We start from the raw sequence: 8,731 nt of genomic DNA, 5'->3' as shown, positions 1-8,731 counted from the left end.
ACAAATAAGTGGTTGTTAGCATCAACAATAGAAATGATGCATTTCTAAAGTTTTCCACGATTCATTTATGATGTTCTGTATTGGAACGTGTCTGGAAAGTATAGTGAAAGAAAATAACACACAGTGGAACACAGTGCCAAGAGCACGATTCGCTGATATCCGGTTGTCTACTGAACAATCACACCTGTAAAATGATAACAGACCCGTGTAAAAAACCATGGAGAATCAAACTGACAATAAATAATATACATTACTATAAACTGTACCTGCCTTATATCTGTGTCAAGCAGATATTTTCTTTAAACATAAGGGATTCTTTCAAAGTAGAAGGTCATCCTTTCAAAGTAGAAGGTCGTCACGTTGGAGTACACAGGCATAGTGAACATTAATGTTATTTCCGGTTACTTCTATGCAATTGTCCCTGACCTGTTCATGGGCCAATAATGTCCATAAAAGTCAAATATGAGACCAGTAGATCCAAGTGGATTGCACCAACAATAGGCCAGGAGCATTAGACACAAACAGTAGGTAACACTGGAAAAAATAGTAGAAAGCTGAATTTTTCAGGAAAGCTTCAGAACATCATTGCCATGTGCAAAGTGCAAAGTTCTGCAAATTCTACCTTGTGACATTTTCAAATGGCCGCCAATTTCAATATGGATGCCCAAATCATTAAAATGATTATACACAGATATCAATTGAAAGCCCATCTCACAAGGAATCTAAATATATTGATATCAGGCATTTTTCGCATTTTCAAAATAGCTGGTGGTGTTTTTCTGACCCGTATGATTCCTTGACTCACTAAAACACAAACCAAATGATTGGAATGCCGGATAGTTGCTCATTTACGACAACACACATTATCCACCTGACGAAGGGGCAAGAACTATCCCAGAAACGTTGTGAAAAATACATCAAGAAGTTGTTATTCAATTGATCTGCCTTGTATTAACAAAGTGATGTTTAATGTTGTATCTATTGGGGAATGTGTACACGCGATTCCATGGCAAAACCAAATGAAATGTCCATGTGATTATGTGACAGCCAGTACTCTCCTATTCATGCCTCCTGTCAGCCTCCTGATCCTCATCAGTCTAAGGCAAAGCAGCTTGGGCCAGGTTATATATAGGATTACCTTTTGTTGCACAGGATGACACATCATGTCCAACATATGCTAGTCCGTGGCTCATCCCATCGTCAGATATTTCTGCGGCTGCTTGACTAAAATTTGTGTGCATATAATTTTAAAAGATGTAGTTTAATTACTAACCTCTGTAACGGCTTTGACAATAGTAGCCAAGAAACCCTTCAATACACTGACAGTTCCTGCTCTCAGAGACTAGGGGGCCCCCGTTCTCATATGGATTCGCCTGACAACAATAACATATTTACACATATAGCACAAATCGTTTTGTAGAGTGAATCTTTGATATAAATGAAGAGAGATTGGACTTTTCACCGCGACTGAATGCATTGTTATGAACCCCATTTCTTTACTAAATAATCATTCTCTTCCCACAGACGTTACTCCTGTCATATCTTTCTACGTAACCCAGTTTAATCGTAGTATTCTTGTTGTTTTAATTTTGGCTAGCATATTGTACACTCGCCAAGGGATGATGTAAATCCAACTAGGGTCCATGCAGGTAGCAAAGGTACTGTAAGTCCCCATGGTCCCTAGTTTGGTGATCTACATTCAGTTGTAGTTGTATTTACATCTATAGCCTGATTTTATAGTGTATTGTCCTAATGGTGATGTTGTTTTTTAACTTTCCATGCTAGTTTTAATTCCATTTGTGATATTCTAGTTGTTTTACTGTCCTTCGTTGACAGGTTTTATAGTAGACATATAACTAATTTTGATATTAGATGTTCTCGTCACGATATGGCTGAGATATTGCCGATGTGACGTTAAATTTTAACTCACTCACTCACTCCTACGTAACCCCTGTTCTAATACGGCCATATTTCCCGGTCACCGATAAATCCCCTTGCGGCACAGAATCGCAACAGGAATTATCTCCCTTGTTACAATCCAGTCAGAACACCCGTTAAATAGACTTAGCTCCAATATGGCGGCACCCATGGAGTTGGTTCATCAACGTGCGAAGGAAAGATTCGGTATTTCATGTTTAAATGAAAACTGGCAATAGAGAGTGTAGGGATCAACTGACGGTATGTGTTTGGAGAAACAAAAACTGATAGTGGCAACTTTTCCCGATGCATTCGGAAATTACCGATATTTTTCGAATGATCACTCTTGAAACAACGTCTCTGATTGCACAACTAAATCTGAATGCCTCCAATCGCGAGTCTTGAACACTCGCACCATGAAAGGGCCGTATTAGAACAGAGGCTACGTAGGATGTTATGACAGGAGTAACCTCTGTGGGAAGAGAATGCTAAATAATATGCATCTGTTTCATAGGTTTCGGTATGTTCCGATAGCAACAGTAACCTGCCAACCAATGACTTTTAAAAAATCAGTGCTGTCATCATGTCCGGATACGCAAGTCCCAAAGAGTTCACAGTATGCTTACGTATAGTCGGTTTTTATTTTTGAAAGTGATACATATTTTTATATGTGACTAATATTGCCAGCAGCTGATGTAAATAGGAACCATGCAGGCAGCAAAAGTGCCGCACGTCCCCATTGTCCTTGGTATGGTGATCTACCTTCATTTGTTGACGATCTGAAGCCCAAATAGTGTTATTATTTACAAGGCTCATGCCAGGTCTAATTCAAGCTGTATTACTCTAGTTTTTTGCTGTCATTTGTCGGCAAGTTAATGAGACATACATGCATATTATTAAAGGTCACATGCAACGTAAAACCTTGCAGATTCTTATATCTTTCGGTATGCAGTTACCGAAACAAATCATCGAAAGTACCAAGGCAATCTATCAAGGTGAAAAATTCGCGATGAAATAAAACCCCGCGAAACCTGAGTTCAAACGATTCACTAATTTTTTTCCCAGCGCTGGGGGAAAAATGGCCTCTGCAGCTATGTTACGCTGAGCCCATAACGCATGCGCAGTGAACAGGTTTGCGGAGCTTGAAATAGTATGCCTGCCCGGAGTACGAGGTCGTGAGCAGTAATTTAATCTTGGTTGTGTACACAAACAAGAAAATAATCTACTCGTTACATGTAAAATAAAAACCCAAACAAATACAAAACCCCAAAACAAACAAACAAACAAAAAAGATGTTGATTGTGACAAGCAGACTCTGTCACAGAGAAAACTCAATGTCTGGTTTATTGACACCTATAATTATGTCTGCCTGTCTGTCTGCTAATGACAATATGCAATGCAAAATTTCAATCTCTGACCACATGCAGTTAACATCTATCGGGCTTATGAGCTATAAACAATGACCCGGCGAAGCGTATCGGTAAATGAACCAGTGGCCAAGAAATGAAAAAGTCTTGTTACACTTAAGAGCACACGCACTGGTTCTGACCGGGTTCGGTATCGCGGCTGCTTCGTTTCGACAGAGGTAAACCCATGATCAAAATATTTTGATTTGCGATTATACGCTTATACTTTTGGTTATTTGCTTTTTCTTAATCATTCTTATAAGTAATAACTATTTTTTAAATTATGTTTCATGTTTTGGTTGCATGTGACCTTTAATGAATGATTGAAAATGTGACAGTACAAGTTAACTCACTCACTCTCTACTATGGACAGATCGCATATTGGCGATTGCTAGCGTCTGTAAAAAGTGCAGCATGTCCAGTGACAACAAACCGCAAAGACAAACTCAACCTTGATGTCCGGAGGCATTCACTGTTAGCCGGTATCCCAGTACCGGTACCTTGAACATAAAAACTGCTCAGCTGACAAGTGTTGCCACTGGTATTATTGCAGTAAGATGCTCCTGACAGACAAGCTGGGTCATTCAGGCAGATAGCAGAACATTCGAGCTTGCTCCGGACTGTCTTGAGTGTCCCAAGACTACTGTTTGACTTAGTTGATGGGCAATTCTTGAAAGGAACACGTCTCCTTTCCCCCTTAACAACTTCTCGCAAGACAGCTAGCATCAAGATGTAAACTATAACAACCGGGGAGGTTACGCACTTCATTATTTATCAGTACGTTGGGATAGGACTCTGTATATCATTTGTGCCACTAACGTGTCAAAGTTGAAATATCATTAACATATCCACCATACAACAATTGTGAAGGCTACTCTGAAGTAGTGAATGTTGGACACTTGTTCAGACAACTTCTAAGCACGAGTCATATGACGCATTTAAAGTGAGAACGTTAAAATCTATTGAGGAGAAAAAGGCAAATTAAATATATTCAATGACTGACCAAGGATAGTGAAGTATCAAAGGTTATGTCTGAAACATCTTGATAAAAAGACCAGACGTCACAATCGCTGTATGTCAAAACCAACTACACTACACTACAACATCAACTACGTACTATGTACACGTTACAACGTTACTCAATTTAATGTACATATTGTTTCCATCACCATGTGGCTGAAGTACTAGCATTAACTCACTCGTTCACAATATTACTCACATGCATCTCATACTACATAAGTTCCTATGTCGCTATTCAGGTAGAACATTCTCAAAAATGTTTACAAGGCGATGGCATCTAATCCTTACGCGACCAAATGAACTCACCGTTGCCGTGTCCTATTGTTTACGTTAGTCGGGACTCCAATGGTGCCACATATGCACAACTGCTAATCATTGCGCGCATTCTTATTGAGAATTTTCCCCTACGTCATTGGTAGCTTTGATCGCAAACGTCTGTTGTACCCTCATTTGCACAAGACGATACTGTGCTGTGAATGTGACCCAGTCACATAAGCTCCGCCCACTGATTATTAATACTTTCTGTGCACTTAAGACCATTGTGCACTTAAGGGCACCACAAACGTATTTGACCTTCTGCAGCGCAGTCATGCTAAACGTTATTGATTTCATTTTCCTGCTTATTGTCGCAGATGCTGTGGGTTATGGAAGTCGAATAGTCATCGACAAACTAGCTATTGTATTAACAAGACTGTAGTTGTGATTAGGTGCTGGGACAGAATGTGTCCACAGCACCCCATTGCTGGTCGTAAGAGGCGACCAAATTGGGCAACCTGTTTGCCGTGTTTTGCTCCCCTGTGTCGGTGGAGGAGGGGATCCTGGTGGTTGAGGGCACTGGAACAAGGACTAAGTAATCCTGTTGCCCAACACACCACTTTGGCCCTAACTTCACCTAGACGGGTGGTTTAATGGTCCCGATTCAATCAATGCCAAGCCATGTGACATGTACATATTTGTAATGCACGTCTGCAAGAAAACTATTTAAACGTTTTGTTAGATGCATTGGCATGTGCGTATATGTTTGAAATAAAAAGAAATCTTCAATTTTGCAATTTGCCTAGAGTGATATCCCTAGAAGGCGGTCGTGAATCTTATGCTTCTGTTCCCAGAAAAAAATCTACGACCACGGTCTCCATGGAATGTCAGACAGAGCTGACATAGACAAAGTCTACTTCTCCCGTACTTGTCCCAAACCAAGAACCGTTATTACGAGGAGAATCTGCTACACAGACTGCTCACGTTTGACCAGCTACAGTGACGTCCTCTCAACATAGGCACCCGTGAATGGCCACCTCCTCGTGGTGGGTTCTGGGTAACGCTGAGAGACGTTCACCCCCGTGATGGACAAGGGGGAATATTTGGTCCACCAGGGATCCTGGTGGTGGAGTGCAATAGGGGTCTGTAACCGTGTTCCTGTTGCTCAATACATCACTTTAACCGTGACTTCGCCTAGACGGGAGGTTCAATGGGCCCGGTTCAACCAATCGGCTGGTCATGCCAAGCCCTGTGCATGGATTATAATTATATTTATCATTGCACAAATATCATTTGGCATTGGTGTGATTTTGGTCTTGGCTTTAGTGTCTTAGACACTTTTTGATTTTGAATTATGTTTTTCTGAACTTTGCCTAGAGACTTATGCCCAGAAGGCGGAGGCTTATGGGCCAATATGGTGGAATTATTCATCTTTTAATTCTTCTGCTGGAGTATATCATCCGTGTATCCTTGGTGCTATAAACTGGAGGCCCACTTGCTTTAGCATTGTCCTTGTGATACTCTGTGGTGGGTGGGGAGCTCGGATGACCAACCAATATACCAATAATCATGGATTACCAAACTCCCAACAAAAAATATAATATACAAAAACAAAAACAAACGTCAACTGGAACATGTTGATCAGCAACGACCCTCTATACAAACTGATGACTGGCCACGTTTTTTGGTTATCGAGACACTTGACAAGACTCCTTTAGGATGAAATCCCTTTGCAATTTCAAACGTTATCTCTTGCATCGCAGGTGAGGTGAAAGATATCAAACGCTTGCGATCAGGATTGCTGCTGATTGAATGTAGTAGAAAACAACAGGCCACCAACTTGTTATCAACTGATATGTTTGTCAGAGTCCCGATATTAGCTTCTGCTCACAGAACACTGAATACAAGCAAAGGTGTAGTTCGAGACCGTGAGCGTCTTCTAGCAGACATGACTGAGTATCTTTTGTCAAACGTTTCACAACACGGAAAAATAATGAGACTGTCCAAACCAATACATATATGTTTTCATTTTCAGATCCAACTCCTCAAAAGTCAGTCAAAGCAGGTTACTGCAATCTGAATGTTGACTTATATATTGCAAATCCTCAGCGCTGCTTTAAGTGTTAATACTTGCACATTGTCTGTTACATGTGCTCACTGTACTGCGAATACACATGTAACCGAAGATTGTGACAGTATTCACAAAAAAAGTGCAAACTGTTCAGTGAATCATTCATCCTTTTCGACAGAATGTCCCATTTGGAAAGGCAAATGGAAATTAACAAAATCAAAAGATTGTACAATCTACTGAGCACACTGAAACGTACGCCTCTGTCACAAAAACATCTGAAACCTTATCAAAAGGAACAACTACGCCAGAACCTACTTCGTCAAGCTCATGTCAGACTGACCTGACATGGGTGAATTCAAATATTCCCCAGTCTATCTCTCCTGATCTTGCACAGTCCATCTCAGAACAGTCTACTCAAACATATACACCTCCGTCTACGCAAAAGACTGTATCTCCTTCGACTACAACTCCTTCACAGTCTGATAGAAATGATAAACAACCTGTAAAATCACACACCAGATGGGATTTTTCCAAAGCAGATTGGTCCTTATTTCAAACTTTATGCACATCTAAACTACCCGAATGTTTCTTGGATATGGCTGATCCTATTCACGTGTTTTCAGACGTTTTAACTGAAATTGCTGATGAGTGCATATCAAGGTCCTCTACAGCTCCAAAATAAATTCACGCACGCCTGTGTCTAAAGTGTGGAACATGATTCAGAGAATTAAAGGCAAAGGTTCAAAACTGGCCGTTCACCATCTTAAAGATGGTGATAATTTAATAACTGACACGTCTAAAATTGCATATACAACAAGCAAAACTCTTACCAAAAACTCATCATCAGCCAATTATGTTCCTGAGATTCAGAGGTATCAGAAACAGCAGGAAAACACAAAACTTAACTTCTTTTCAAATAACGGTGAAGATTATAATGAAGTGTTGTCATTACATGAGCTATATACAGCTCTTGAGCAAGCTCATGACACTGCAGCGGGTGATGACAACATACATTATCAGCTACTGAAACACTTGCCTGAACCATGTCTGATGGCACTTTTAGATATATTTGACCAAATATGGACGTCGGGGGAATTTCCTCCTGCTTGGCGTAATGCCATTGTAGTCCCAATACCAAAACCTGTCCGGGAAAGATCCGTCGAATTCAGGCCGATATTTCTCGCTAGCTGTGTCTGTAAAACCATGGAACAAAACGTATGGTGAACAACATATGAACTTGGTATCTTGAAACCAATAACCTGATCACAAATATTCAGTGTGGTTTCAGGAAAAAAATCTTAGTACCATTGACCATTTGGTACGTTTCTTCGTGAAGAATGCTGTAGTAAATAAACAACATGCTGAATCGATTTTATTTAATCTCGAGAAAGCTTATGATATGACTTAGAAGCATGGCATTTTGAAGGATTTACAAGATTTGGGGTTCAGAGGCGGTTTGACTCTTTTTAAAGGACAGACAATTTCAAGTCTTTGAAGGGCATTTAGAACTGAAGTACATAAGAATGAAGATGATATCCATAAAAATCTTCATTCTTAGGCAGTTTCAAGTCCGAGTGGGTTCAAACCTTTCTCATCATTACAATCAGGATCAGGGTGTCCCTCAAGGCAGTATTTTTTCTGTCACTTTATTAAATATTAAAGTCAACAGTTTATCCAGGATTTTAAATGATTCAATTGATGGATTACTTTTTGTGGATGATTTTCACATTTCTTCTCGCGGTAAAAAATAGGCATACTATTGAACGGCAGCTACAGTTGTGTTTAAATAAAATAAATGAATGGTGTCTTGAAAACGGCTTTAAATTGTCTAAGTCCAAAATCAATTGTATACACTTTTGTAGAAAACATAAGCCCCATAAGGACCCCGAACTATCTTTAACTGGCACCCCTATCAAAGGAGGCCAAGTTCTTGGGTTTAATCTTCAATTCTCATTTAGCATTTTTACCACACATTCAATTCCTTAAAGTTATATGCCTGAAGGCACTCGATTTGTTAAAAGTTGTTTCAAATTCAAAGTGGGGAGGGGATAAAGCTACCCTC

This window comes from Haliotis asinina, chromosome 4, assembly GCF_037392515.1.
Source record: "Haliotis asinina isolate JCU_RB_2024 chromosome 4, JCU_Hal_asi_v2, whole genome shotgun sequence".
Lineage (NCBI taxonomy): Eukaryota > Metazoa > Mollusca > Gastropoda > Lepetellida > Haliotidae > Haliotis > Haliotis asinina.
Note: the sequence above shows the minus strand (reverse complement) of the source record.